This window comes from Gavia stellata, chromosome 8 (genome assembly GCF_030936135.1).
Source record: "Gavia stellata isolate bGavSte3 chromosome 8, bGavSte3.hap2, whole genome shotgun sequence".
In the NCBI taxonomy this organism is placed as follows: Eukaryota; Metazoa; Chordata; class Aves; order Gaviiformes; family Gaviidae; genus Gavia; species Gavia stellata.
In genome coordinates, this window is record NC_082601.1 from 39,076,865 (window position 1) to 39,091,467 (window position 14,603).

General features: G+C 42.8%; 1 protein-coding gene across 1 annotated transcript in view; it reads right to left on the reverse strand.

The window, feature by feature from the left end:
• ERBB4 (erb-b2 receptor tyrosine kinase 4) overlaps nucleotides 1-14,603 on the reverse strand; it is a 397,396-nt gene that overhangs the window by 4,305 nt on the left and 378,488 nt on the right. The gene's annotated exons all lie outside the window — the stretch shown is intronic.

Below are 14,603 nucleotides of genomic sequence, written 5' to 3' on the forward strand. Positions count from 1 at the left end.
GGAATGATGGATACGTAGTAAGAGGTCACATGAATGAAACAAGTCACATGAGCTGTATGAGCTAATGGGGAGAAACATGCACATCAGTTAGGTTTCCTAACTGAATCCAAAATTCAAAGAATTCAATCACGGTAAGTGTCTCACCAATGTCAACAAGCTGCGTGCCTCGCCAGTCTTAGAGAGGGCTACTGAGTTCCTCTTGCTGGGTAAGGGCAAGTGCCATGTTACACCTGCAGACAGCTGTATATCCTGCAAACGTCTCCTAATTTTTGGAAAGGCAGATTGTACAGAAAGAATGACAGATGGTGCACTCAACTTCAGAGGAAATACAGGGCAGGAGAAGTGCAGAAATCATCTAGCTCCAAGGCACGGCTTCCTTTCCCAGGGACAAGGAAGAGAGGGATAACCAGGAGGGTGCAAGACTGTCATTAGACTGTCACACCTAGCTTAAATATCACAGGAAAAACAGTCCCTAGGGTTTGGTAGACCCAAATAGCACAGCAGCTGCTGGATTTCAAGACACCAATGTGCCATGGTCCTGCTCTCAACATATACCACCCTTCCCATGTTACCTCCGTGTCACAGAAGTCTAGAGGCTCTACATCGAAGATCCATGCAGAGATCTACAATTTGATACTGGTTTCTGGAACCATCTTACACTGCCCTGTGGACCCTGAACTGCTATAACATCACCAGCACAGCAGCTGCATTTATACTTACTACTGCTACTCAAAACCGTCCTGTTTTTCATTGAGGAAATGCTGGTTTTTGGAGGAAAATAAAAATAAAACAAAGAACCCTTTATTTTTCATGTGTTTTTCTACTGCCAAAATGTTATTTTTGAGACTACAAGTTCAGGTCTTCATAATTACTATGCTTCCCATTTTGTTTCAAAAACTTTACTGTATTTCTCTTATCTCCTAGTTGGGGGAAAGAAAAAGCCAAGGTTTGAAAAAAGAAGGTCTAAACTTGAGATAAATTAGAAGGAAAAACCCACCGCGTCAGGGAAGAAGTCTAACCACCCTGAGAGCACTCCACTTTAGAAGATATCTCATGCATCAAAATCTGTTTCAAAAATACATCCACACCAAGAAACATACCAAAATTAAAAGACAACACAATGTGCATCCTCACATAGTAAGGACTGGATATACTACAGTCAATCTTTCCCTTATAAACTTCTGGCTAAAATGTCAGGATGGAGATGATGGTCACTGTCAAACATCTTACTTTATGAAGGAATGTTTTGTGTTTAAGCAACATACCTGCATCAGGAAAAACCTTAAAAACGAACATAAACTTTTTTTAAATGCATGCTGCCTGCCTGAAGACCCTTTTCTGGTGATCAAAAATATGCCCATTTCCTTCTATTTGAAATATCCCTGCAGCCGTTTTGTTACTCAGATCTAGCACCTTGTGTTTGAGGTGTAAATGTGGTGATGAGCCATAGTCAGAGATACACTTTTCTGCATTCCCATGAAAATTCATCCATATTGAGCCAAGTTATGACCTAAAAAGGCCTCCAGGTTGCAAATTACGGAAGTGCAGGAAAACCTTTCTTAGCTGAATTGTCTATCCGCACCATCCATTAGCAAGGCTTGAGCAGGACTCTGTGGTTGTTTTTCCCCTGGGAAACTAGGTGCTGGAAGGAAACTCAGGAGAGGATCTATCCCATGGTCCCAGTGACCCCGCTGCCAGTGGGGAGAGGAGGAGGAGGAGGAAACAGCAGTCTGAGCAGACTGCAAAGGAGTTGAGAGGCTTGCAAGGAAAGTGGTGCTGGAGGAGCTGGCAGCAGGGATTGTCAGGAGCCAGGGAACGGTGGCTTGCAAAGGAACAGAGGACAATGGCAAGTGAGAGAGATTGTGAGGTGCAGGGAGGGAGAAAGGGTTGGCATGTGACAGGAAGCTGAGTAGGAAGAGAGAGATGCTAATTAAGACCTAAACTTGACAGGGAGAAATGGGAGGCACAAGGACAAAAGATAGTCTGAAAGCACTGAAACAGCACCTTCTCTAGAGGCTGGAGCTGAACTTGAATCTCCTCTGCTGTCAGCAAAATGCTCTTGAATCAAACGGCCACATGCAGGCCTGGTTCAGCTGGTGCAGAGGGAGCTGAGCAGCTGCCGATACGCCCTTGAGCAGGAGCTCCCAGGGCTCCGTGCATGGGTAAGGGAGGAGGGGCTGAGACACCACCAAAGTCTAGGCCAACCATGACCGACTTCACTAAGTGTTTGCCAAAGACCTCATGATGTTTGAAAAGCAGAGCTTAAACTTAAGTCCTAGGCCTGGGAGCAGCTTTGGCCTCTTTGACCCAGCTGTGGCTGCTGACAGCCGGAGAAGTGAGGATGATGCCAACTTCAAAGAAAGTGCTGTCTAAGACAGTAGAGAAAGAGGCAGAGGGCTTGGCTGGACCAGCCTGGAAACTTCAGTGCTGCCCCCTCTGTGTGTGGTCTCTCTCTTACTCAAGACAAGTGTACTCGTATCCAGAAGAACAGCAGCCAAGAAAGTTTCACAAGCAGGGAAGGAAAAAACAAAGTCAGCAGTTGCCTGGCTGAGATGATCACACTCGAGAGAGATCGTAACAGAAGAGGGAACAGAAGACACTTTACCAGATATTACTTTTTTTTTTTTAAAGGGAGCAGACATCAAGGTCCTCAGTACACATCTGGATACAGACTATGCAGCAAGCTTGTAACTTGGCAGTCTTCTGCAAGAGGCTTGTTTGGGACAACTAGGAAGGACCCTTTAAACAGGGAACACCGTGGAAACTGGAGATGATCTGACTGCAGAGGTCAGATCCTCTCTGAACTCCCTCACCTTTCTTTTGTACGACAGATTTACTGTCACCTTGCAATGACCAATGGACATGTTACAACCCAGAACGTGTTAGACAAATGGATAAAAAAAATCCCCTGAGCCTGCCAGATGCTACTTTGAAGTCCTACTGACGGATATAGGATGTTGCACTGCAGGAGACTTGATCTGCCTTCTCCTTGCCCTCTGATCTCGTATTTACTTGAATTCGGGGAAGCTTTCTGAATACTCCAAAAAGACAGAGAAGGAAAGACTGAAGACAGGTTAAGTAGTAAACTATGGTCCATGGAGGGTGGTGAAGATTTAGGCAAACTGCTGATTACAGGTAGGATCTAGGGAAGAAATACAAAGTGGTGACTACAGAGAGTCAACTCTCTTAATGGCAAGGAATCCAAAGCTCTGCTGGGAATCCTCTATCTCCTTGTAAAGCTCCCCAGCTTCCTTCCCTCCTGCCTGCAGGCCGCGAGACTCCACAAAGGGGCTTTGCTTCTTTTGGTTTCCAAGGTGGCTACAGCCCTCCAGACTGTACGAGACTAAAAAGAGCTGGAGCAATACTGTGTTAGTATTATATGCAGGGGATTGGAGTTCACTGCTGTCCGCTTTCCACAGACTCTAAACCAGTGACTGTAACCACCCCTTTTCTATTCGGCACTATACCGTGCTATATTGCACACCTTTAATTTATATCTTTCTATTTTCACAGAGGCATTCCCATGAATTTCACCTTGTGGGTCATTGATTCTGGATGAATAAGGGGAGAGCTGTCTTGAACTACTTTTAGTTCACAGCCCACGGTGATGTCTTAAGGGTAACTTAGAAAAGCAAGTCTTTTGTCAAGGTGCTTGGCTTCAGTACGCAGGACTATGCTCCTCTGCCAGGAAATGTTTAGATGATTAGCAACGTAAAAACATATTGTTCTAGGATGGCCACATTATCTGTCTGTGGGCATGCCTGCTCCACCCTCATCACAAAAGGCTAAACCCACCATCCTATCTTTAGATCTTCTTGGCTGTGACTCTAACATATAAATACATACTACGCAACTATAACAACATAACAGGCGCTCTTAGAATAGCCCTGTCCCCAGATGTCAGGAGAGAATGGGTTAGCATAATGCATTTATTGCTATTTTTGCTGACAAGACCCTTCCCAGTCAGTGACCTGCCAACTAAGATCACAGTAATGGTATTTTCTTCATGCCTTCCCTTTAGCTCTGTACTAAACATAGCTATCCTGCAACACCCTTAACACAGAACCTTACAGCTTGGCTCTTCTCCAAACCACTGGTTTCTGCACACTTTTTTAATTCTTTACTGTTTTTCCCCATGAGTTAATACCCTGTGACCACTGTTCCAAAAAAAAGAGGCAAAGAAAACAGCTGTGGTGCCAATTAGTGGGGCTGAAAATGTGATATAATTGTTTAAATGTCTTTAAATTGCCTGCTAATTGCATTGTGATGTTATAATTTTGAGGGTTTCCAAGGTAAGTACTGAAAGCCCCAGCCAACACTTACTGGTCAATCACCCCGTGAGCAGAAAATACATGTGGACCTTACAAGTAAAACTTAAATAGCTTGATTTGTATGTGTAACCTAATGTACTTTGTTGATTATTTTGTTTTGGTTGTTGTTTTTGCATCTTAAATACTATCTTGAAAAAAAGAGCTGACGTTCCTTTACGGAGAAGATCTAGGGTTTTGGATTTCTGATCCTGAAATTCTGACCTGAATGGTCAAGATCTCTAGCTTGTTGAGATGGACAGGGACTTCAGAGGCTGGTTGCTCAAAGACCTCACTACATAAACCTACTAAAAAGTCTCAACTTGCATACTAAAAAAAATTTAAAAATTAATCAATAATCACCCCCTTTTGATAGTGTAATATGCATTATGCCCATTAGCTCTGGAGTGCACAAATCCATCGCCATTTCAACTCTAAGCAACCTTCAGAAGGAGCCTAGTGTTTTTAACTGCCCATGAGCAGCCCTAACCAGATATGCCCGAGATTTCATTCTTTATACCACATGATTGAGTTTTAGGCACAAACATGACATCAGGGAGAAAAGATAAAAAACAAGCAAATGTCCCCTAAAGCCTTTTTAGTGGTCTTTTGGTATTACATACCAGTGACATATCGGCTATTATAACCGCTAACGTTTGTGTAAAATGAGTCTTGATGAAAGAGAGGTAAATAACACTTTTGTGAATATTGGCTTGTGTTATTGCTTTCTATTCATTAATTTCATTTTCCAATTCCTTGCTTCTAAAATCTCCCAAAGGTAAGTATCTCCTTCTTTATAGCTGGGCCATAATATTTTCTGGCTGCATGTTAAACTGTAATGAAATCAAAGCCTTGTTGGGTCCTGCCACTCATATTTATGTAGTTGTGTGAATATGCCTCTGCCTTGTCTCTTTTCATTTGAGTCTAGCGTCATGCCTGGAGTATGGCACCCAGAGCTGTGTTCCTGCTCCTGCCTGCGCTACAGCTCACCCTGCACTAGCCCTATGGTGACCACAGCGGCCTTCAAAGCTGCACCCACAGCAGATTTCAGGTGGAAGAAATGGTGAAGGTACCCAGTGATGTGATGCTGCTGTGGGACTATGGGTGGTACAGGACTATTGCCAAATAGAAAATAAATAAAACTTTATTTTACAGCATGATCCGGTACCTCCATGCTTTGCTTGCTAGCACAGCCTCCCAACAGCAGCCTCGCTGCTGCAGAGCTGGTTTTCCTTGTCACCCACCGAGACGTGCACACACATTTGATAGGGTTGCATAATTATTACTGTTTCTTGTTCTTAAGCAGCCTGCTAAGCTCAGGGGACTGAAAGACTTTTCTTTACTAAAGGTAAAGCTCTGCCAACATCAATGTACACACACATGTTTGAACCCACTCTGCTACTGCTCCTATCCACGTGAAAACCTGATTTCCTTTCACTCTCCTTCTGCTTTCATACACAAAAAGCACCAAACCATAAAGGAGGAGTAAAACACTCCCACCTTTCTCACTGGGATGCTCCTCACATGTCCTGTTCAGGGGCGTCTCATGGTCCATGCTTTAGGCAAGTCGGTGATTATTTGTTTTGATCAAGCTCTGCAACACTTCTTTGTACCAGTTCAGTCCTGGGCTGTGTGCCCCCAGGAATAACTCACTTTCCTCCTTCCCCTAGAAACTGTTTACCTGATTTGAAACCAAGTCAGTACCCAGACTCGAGTCACCAAACTGCAGCCTCTTAACATACCAGGCTGAGCAGATCTTGCTGCAAGCACCAAGATTTCAGCAGTTCCCTAGGAAGAAGGGCAGCTGATTTATGCGAATGGATCTGAATAATACGTTTGGGATGCTCTGGTGGGGCTGCAGGCAGAGCACACAACACAAAGCTGTCCCACCAGCCCCGAGCAAACTCCAGCTACATTTCAAGGGAGCAGCCTGGTATTTACAACTGATCTGAACTGAAATTCAAATAGGAAAGACCACCCCAGGAGAGCAGCCACCTTTGCTTAGGAGCAGTCCTGCTTCCCTCTGACCACAGAGCTAACAGCTTACTCTGTCCTGCTTCAGAGAGCCCACAGCAAACATGTCCGAGACGAAAATCAAAGGAAAGAAAAAACGTGTACCATGAGATTGCTGTGTAGTGTTAAATAGAAATGAAATGCTGTTTGTATAGTAATAGCTAGAAGGCTTTGGAAACCTCTGGAGATTTCTGGTCCTAGCCCCTGCTTAGAGCAAGGCCATATATAAAAAGAAAGGATTAGACAACCCCCTGGGCCGCTACAGATAAAGCATATCCATCCCTACAGCTCGCAGCACCTGACGCAAGTCTGGCATTCCTCATGCTCTCTCTTCTGTTCAGCCTGGGCTCCTGACCCTACTTAAGGAAACTCCATTCCCCACTGGGCACTTTCCTCTAGGACTATGAAGAAAAGTTCCCATTAGCATCACTGCTAAGTGTCATGGCTCGGCACTAGGTACGGGTCTTTGCTGGCACCCTGCATCATTTCAGCGCACAGAAAAACAATCACAGCATACTGGAGATGTACATCCTCTGAAACTGGTTTGGGATATGTGTGTGCATGTCTCTTACATCACCTATTTCAGGCACACAAACAGCAATGTGGCCCACTGGAGTTAATGTAGCAAGACAGGACATACATTTTTCCAGCAAGAGGAAAGGGGAGCCTATTATTCAATGACAAAAATAAAAGGTAGGAATAATATAGACAGGTTGTGGACAGCAGCTATATGAAAATTTACAATGCCTTTAGTTCAATGGCCATAAAGTTCCATTGGGGATCGATGAATCTTTATGGGAAATGATGAAGTCCCAGTCCCTTTTCCAGCATTACCCCTTCTCAGAATGTGTGTAAACACTTTAATTTGAATATTGATAGACAAGTATAGAAAAGAATGTAAGCACCATCCTGGGTTAGCTAAAGTGTTCGCTCCAGTCTCTGATGGCTGCTCCTTCCACAGTCAAGACACAAAACATCCAGTCTAGATCAGTGAGGGAAAAGAAAATAAATAGAAGAAACAAGGAACAAGTCTTTTCTGCACCTAAGTTTTTTCTGGTCGCTGTTTGTCAGAAGAGAGGTAAGATTTGCAGGCAGCCTGAGCTCTAACTCAGTCCACATAGGCTGCCTGCATCATCTGGATGTACTGCATCGCGTCCTGGCAGTACGGTGGGTTTAAGACACGCCTGAACTTGTTCAATATCAGTATGGATGTTTCACTGGTGACCTGGGTTCAGGTCAGTACTGACTTACTTCACAGCTTCAAGATGAGTCATTTAAACTTTCTCTTGCACAATTTTCTCTCCGGACAGCTGTCTGTTTGCAGACTTATAAACTCTTTTAGAGCAGTCCATATGCAGTGGGATGCCCAAATCTGAACACAGCCTTCTAGGAGTAATTTAGTCTGGACTGTGAACAGGAAATGGCATATATCACAAACAAAACATGCCTAACAATCTTGGCATAGTGGTATAGGAAACTACATACCTAAATATTGCATGGAATATTTCCTGTGCTGTTACTGGAAAATACCAGACACACACCATATATTTTCAGTCTAACACTTCACCAAGTAGAGGAGTCAAAGATTACAAGACGGCCAATGAAAATAACCTGTTACGAGATGCACGATGGGGCTACGAAACTCAGTATCCAGGTGCACTGACAGGGAAACATAGCTGAAATACTTTTCCATAGACTCATCTCCTATACCTGGGCTGGGAATGAAAGCGTTCTCCTGCTGTATGGCATCAAAAACTCCCCCTGGAAACCCCCCTGTCCTTCAGACCTCAGAAACCTTTGTCCTTGCAACCCTCAGAACGGCTGGCAAACAGACTTCAGCTGGCACAGTATGTAATTTGATATAAGCCTGACACAAGGACAAAGATGCAAAAATTCCTTTTCCCTATTATTTTGTATTAACGCACCGTGAGTGTCAACCAGACAGGAGAGAGGGAAGACAGACAGCTTGCATGTGTCTATCTTTCCCTTTCAATCTCTTTTACTCCCATATCATTCCTGTCACCCATGACTAGCTTTCTGTCACTCCTTTTTTAATACGCTCTCCAAGACATCTTACAGTAAATGGCACCTTCTAACACTGGGCCAATTCCCCACAGGTTGGAAGAGACAACATACCATTTCCTAGCTACTCTAACAATTCCCTGGGGGAGAGAAGGGTCAAAGCACTGCTCCTGCTCATATGCTGTAGCATCTGTCCAAAACACAGGAGCAGCAGCAGCTCCTTTTCTGTACAAACCTTGAGCTTCAAATCCCAAAACAGGGAAAGGATGGGGAATGGGACCAAAACCACAACACAGTCATGATTTGTGATTGCGACATGGCGGACAAAAAAAAAAGCACAAAAGAAAGTTGATGAGCAACACTCGGAGCAGCAGCCCCCTCCTTTGCCGCACGCTGCATTGCCATCTTCCCCAGTCTGTTTTATACAGTAATCAAAGGATATTCTGAGCCTCTCAAAATGCCATCAACCCTCATTGAGAATGAAATAGAGCACATCTCCACTGAAGCCTTTACAGCAGTAATCATTACAGCATGCTGGCCTGAACAGGGAGCTCTTACAGACAAAGATGGGTTTTAAAAATAAAATAAAAAAGCCTTCCGAAAATCTGAATAGAAACTTGATGATAATCTCCCAATTTTATTATGCAAGGGGGAAAAGAAACCCATAATTGTGCACTCTTGGTCTCTTATAGCAAAGAATAGGCTTCTTGATGAAATGCTGAGTTGATTTAGAGCAGGGCTGAGGTTCTGGTGGCAATAATACGCTAAAAGAAATAACCATCCAGCTGATTTGGATAAAATAATCATTTTTAACATTCTAATTCTAAACTTCATCTGTGCCTCCTCCCACTTCTCCCCACCGCATCTTTTGGAGAGTCTTTTTATAGCTTTGAGAATTTTTTCCCCTCCCCTACCACAGCATTTAACAAGACGGACAGACTCTCTACCCTGGCTAACAAAGGGCATTTTAGGCTGCGCTGGCATTTATCCCCATTGCGTGTATGTTTAGAAAGTACAGTATTCGGCACAGGATGCTCCAGAGTCCTCCTGCCACCTTACACTGGAAGCATTATGACAGGAGTCCCATCGCCATGGGACACTGTGGATGGCACTCTCCGGCTAGTGAGCCCCAACCGTTGCGGGCAGACAGGTGTTTCAATGACAACTCCTGGAGCCCTGCCAGGTGCATTTCCAAATCACGGCCCCTCATATTTTCAGGTGCTTTGATTATTTTAAGAAAATCACAACTATGATTCCTCAGAAATGGAGATTTTTCACTACCAATTTCTGTTACCAATCTAGTTACTGAAGGAGAATTTTCTCCCAGCTCTCATAATTATTTCCTGACTCTTAGTCCACTTTTCCATCTACTGAATTATGTAGAGTTGTTTAGCTTGCTGTTTTCCAAGAATGCCTCATCAGTGCAGTGTAGAAATATTTATTACTTACTCTCTTTATATCTATTGACTTTGTTTCTTTTCAGGAGAGAAAAGAAAATGGATCAGCTGTGAGCTCTCTTGACTGTTAACACAGCCAGCAGCTATTCATGGATTAAGCAGATGCTGCCTGATTTTAAACCAGTTTATATTAAAGCTCAATAAATTTACATGTCGTGCCTCAAGGTTTGAAGCAATATACAGCTACAGACTCTTCCAACGATATCACTGAGCGTTAACTTGCAGTAGATCTCATCAGGAAGTACTGTGAGCTGGTGATTTGTAATTAAATATATATTACATTTGTAGAAACCAAAATACCATCCAACACTTTTGGGAAGTCTGACTCTAAATCTATGTGCCTGAATTCAAGAGCCTGAATGTGACAGAAAACAGCTAACGCATTAAAAAATCCCTGTTTCAAGGCACTTGACCTGCAAAACCATGAGGCAATTTGACAAGTTGGTCCTGATAATCTATTCAGGCTGAGAAGGGCTTACTCCTTGAGAAACACCACTGATTTCAGCTGGCCTGGTTGCAAAGCAAGAGGCTAATTGCCAGAAATCACTTTCAAAGAATTCTCTGTGAAGAGCCGGGCATCATCTATTCTGTTTGAGTCCTCCATATGAATTTTCTTCCTTTTTCCTCTGGCAAACTCAGCACATTTTAAAAAGGTATTTAAATACTCATACTCTAAATATACATATTTTGTGAGAAGCTTTCTTTTTTTCATGTAAATTATTAAGACTGAAACAATTTTTCATCTGATGTATTTTACAGTGTATTTTTGCATGTTTACTCTTCCTACTTAATTCACCCTGAGTAATGAAATTAGGCTGACTAGCATGAGTCTGGGTTCACCTCCTGCTTTTCATGGACAAAGATGGCCTTGTGCTATCTACATTTCCAACAAAGACTAGAAATAGACACAGAAGAATTTCCCAGAATTGAAAAGTTACAGCAGGTAAAATATTTGTGATGGTCAACTAGATACCAACAAAACACTAACAGCCACTGAGAACTGCTTAATGTAAAAGGCAGAGCAGAACAGAAAGGAGCCTCCTAGCACCAGGATGTCATTAAAACTTAGGGAAGCCGAAAATGGGAATTTGAGATCTTCAGAGAGAGCTTGGTGGGACTTCCAGAATGACTCTGAAGGTTTGATGGCAGCAACTGCAGGATCCGGTACACCGTTGCTTAGATTCTACTAGGAAAATACACAAAATGTAGTATTTCATGAAAGACATACAGAATGGATTCAGACAAACTTTCCTAACTAATCAAGCAGTTTTTCAAGAAGCAAGAGAGCTAGTGTAGAGATAGCGTCAGTGTAATCTTCTGAAATGTTATGAAACCCTTTGATACAATGTCTAGTTAATTTACAAGTTCATCTGTTCTGGTATTGGAGATTTCATTGCAACACTTGCATAAAGAAACAAGAGAGTCTAGTAGAAAGGCAAAAAAATGACTACTAAGATTTTCTGAAAGTTTTTGATCACCTTTTAAGGTGACGGAATTGAAGAAATGGGATAGAAATAAATAAAAAACTCCACAACCTGACAGACTGCAGTAATAAGCATCAAATTTAAAGAAAGATTTGGTCATATTATTTTTGGGAAGATATTGCACAAGCAGAGGGGTGGCAAACACCACAAATAAACCAAATAAAAAGGAGACATCAGTGTTGTCCTTCTTTAACAACAAACACGTACAAGTGGTACTATTCTACTCATCCCCTTAAGCAGAAGAGATTTCTGATAACTAGCAGCTTCTTAATCTAGCACAAAAAAGGGTGCATGGTGGACAGTAATAGGATCCAAACCCTGCTAAAGAGTCAGCATTGACTGCCCAGTGAGACTTTTCTATACTGTGATGTATTTTCCATCGCACCTGATACAATCAAGACAATCTTTCTAAACGACAAACTCCACCTCAAAGAGAATTTCTGCACTTGACGCACAAATTAAGAGACAAGAGACTGGCCTATGTTATGCCCGAAGGTTAGACAAAATGCTTGCAATGGCCCCATCTAGCCTCGATTATCTCTTCACACAAATTATCTATTGACTTTAGGATGAAGTAGTTTTACTGCCATCAGCCCCACATGGCCAGGACACACCTGGAAAAATAACTAGCTTGAAAGTTTGGGCAGGAACAGTTAACTGCCTTTTCTTACAGAAAAAGAAATGGGACCAGGAAGGCACCAATTCCTTCTAAAACCCTGGACACAAGGAGAATCATGGACAAATCATGACTCCCTCCTGCTGCCTTCTTTGCCAAGAGGAAAGGATGCTATAACCAACTGCTAGCTCTCCCCACCTGCAATGGCAGTACCTCTCGTAGTAGCTCAGCTGTGCTGACACACTGACAAGTGTCCCTCCAAATTCTGACTGCTCTCCAAAATCCCTCCTTCCAGCTGTAACTGAAGAGGGTGGTGCTTACAGTCCCCCCACCTTCCAAGTCTGCTGTATTTCAGTATGTAAAGGAGGTCCTATTAGACCTCAGATCTGATCTTCTACCACTGGAGCACTGCAGGTGCCTAAGAAATTCAGCCCTGTTACTTAAAAATCTAATAAAAGTCACTTAATTCTGGTAGCAATCCTACTGGGTGAATAGTCCCTATTGTCCATGATAAGCTTTGGAAGAAAAGATGCCATACACCATATACTGATGTGAAACACATCTGAAAATCACTAATCATCTCCTTTGTAATCTTGTGATTTGAAAATGACTAGCTTTCAAATTTAGAAACCAGAGCAAATTAATCATAAAGATAACGTCTTGCCTGGTTTCTCTCTGGAATAGTCTTTTTATACGCAGACATATACAGATGTTCAACCATGAAACACTACCAAGACCTAATGCTGCACCAGAGCTGCTGCAATGGCATAACAGACACAACTCGGGGAACTGAGAAGTGGCTTTTGGCGTACCAGAGTCTGCTTTAGCCAAAAAGAAGAGTCTCCCTGGACATGTGAATTAGACATCTCTGAAAAAAATAGCTTGATATTTAATTGCAGGGTTGGCAGGTGCTTCCATGATATATAGCGTATGGAATAAAATTACAGGGACAGTATCAGTGAGTAATAAACAGTATAGACAGTTTTCAGCAGGAATTAGCCAAGGATTTAGAGCAAAAAGCATCATGGGGTTCACCGAGTGCTTTCTGTATTAGTATTATCTCTGCGCACACAGGACAGTACTTGTTACAAATACCTGAATGAATCATCTAATGGCTGTGAATGTAGGACACTCGAGCACTAGCTGGGGCCCTGTGCTCATGGAAACACTGCCGAGGATTCAGCTTATCTCTCAGAAGCACAGAGCTTCTAAACCTCCATATTTCTAGAATATCTCTAGACAACGGGAAATAAAACCTGGAAAAAGCCGAAGAGCTGAAATTGCAACTGAAGAGTTTCAGATGCAATGAAAGAATCCAATTTAGCTTAGGATGCTAATTTTTATTTAAAAGCTGCATCAGTCTCAGGCTGGGCTTCGTAACAGAGGGCACTGTTGTGGGCTAGAGAGCGCACAGGCTTCTGCTCCTGGCAGTACAGGTCCCAGGCAACAAGCTGCGAGGATTTAGGACCGAGGTCACCCTGGAGAAACTTCAGAGCTTTCCTTAGAAAGTAAATGCTCTTGCTCTTCCTTAATTCCCTGACTTCAAAGCCTAAGTGGGAAGAGGCTCACGATCTCCCTGCTTTCTTCCTGCAAACTTTTGTCCCCAGTAGAGCCGCGCTGCTGGAATTCTCAACTAAAGCTGTCACTACAACATGCCCAGAGAAGGAGCGCAATACTCTGCCATCACGTAACTGACTTTCTTCGCTAAAACTACAATCAGAACAACTAAGATGGGAAATACAGGATCTTTCATGCTTCTGATCTCTGAAAATGACATAAAGATCATGTAGCTCTTGTCTGTGTGTTTTACTTCACCAAATTGCCTGGCAATCTCCCCATAAAATTTAATTTGCCAGACACAGTGAACACAAACTACCTAAGCTGTATCAATTCATTTGGCATCTATGGCTGTGGCAGCACCATAATGAGTTTGTGTAATATTAATATTGACTACACCAAACAAGCATAAATCACAAACTATCCAAAGGCAACACAAAGACAGAATCAGACAACTGCAGATAGAGAGCTCTGACAGCATTTAAATTCTGTGTGATTCTTGTAGCTGACATCCATCTGTACTGAACTATGCACAGCAGATGCACTATTACCTTAAAGGAGCTACTGTGTGTTTTGTTTTAAATCAACATGAATCTTCACTGGAAGAATAGTTAATGTACCAAGAACCTGAAGTGCTTCAGAAAAACAACAGACAAATATGTAGCTTTCTGCACAGAGAGGAAACAAACGTACTACATCCAGAAAAAACCTCCCTGCAAAGGAAACCAGGAATGCTAAGATGCTATGGGGCTTTCAACTTGGCCCCAAGCCCCTCCAGCAACAAGGTGCTGTGGCTTTCCTGCAATCTAGATGTATTCAGCTATCTGGCAGTACTAGTGTACCTTTAGGAGATGCAGAATTGTTAGCAAAGCTGAGACTGAAGCTAATCTGAGCCACTGGACAAGTGTCAAAATTCTACTGGTAATCCTGTTACGGGACAGGAGTCAGTCTCCAATGATACCAGCAAGTGCTATTATAAATCAGCTGGTTGTTCAATGGCAACTTCTTTGCCCATCTCTTCTTTTGGCCTTAAAAATGACCCTTCCATAAAGAGGCTCCTACAATAAAGAAAAACACTCTGAAGATGGAACGGGTGCAAAAATACAGAGCTGGATACAAGCTTTCTGTCCCCCAGCTGCCCTCTCCG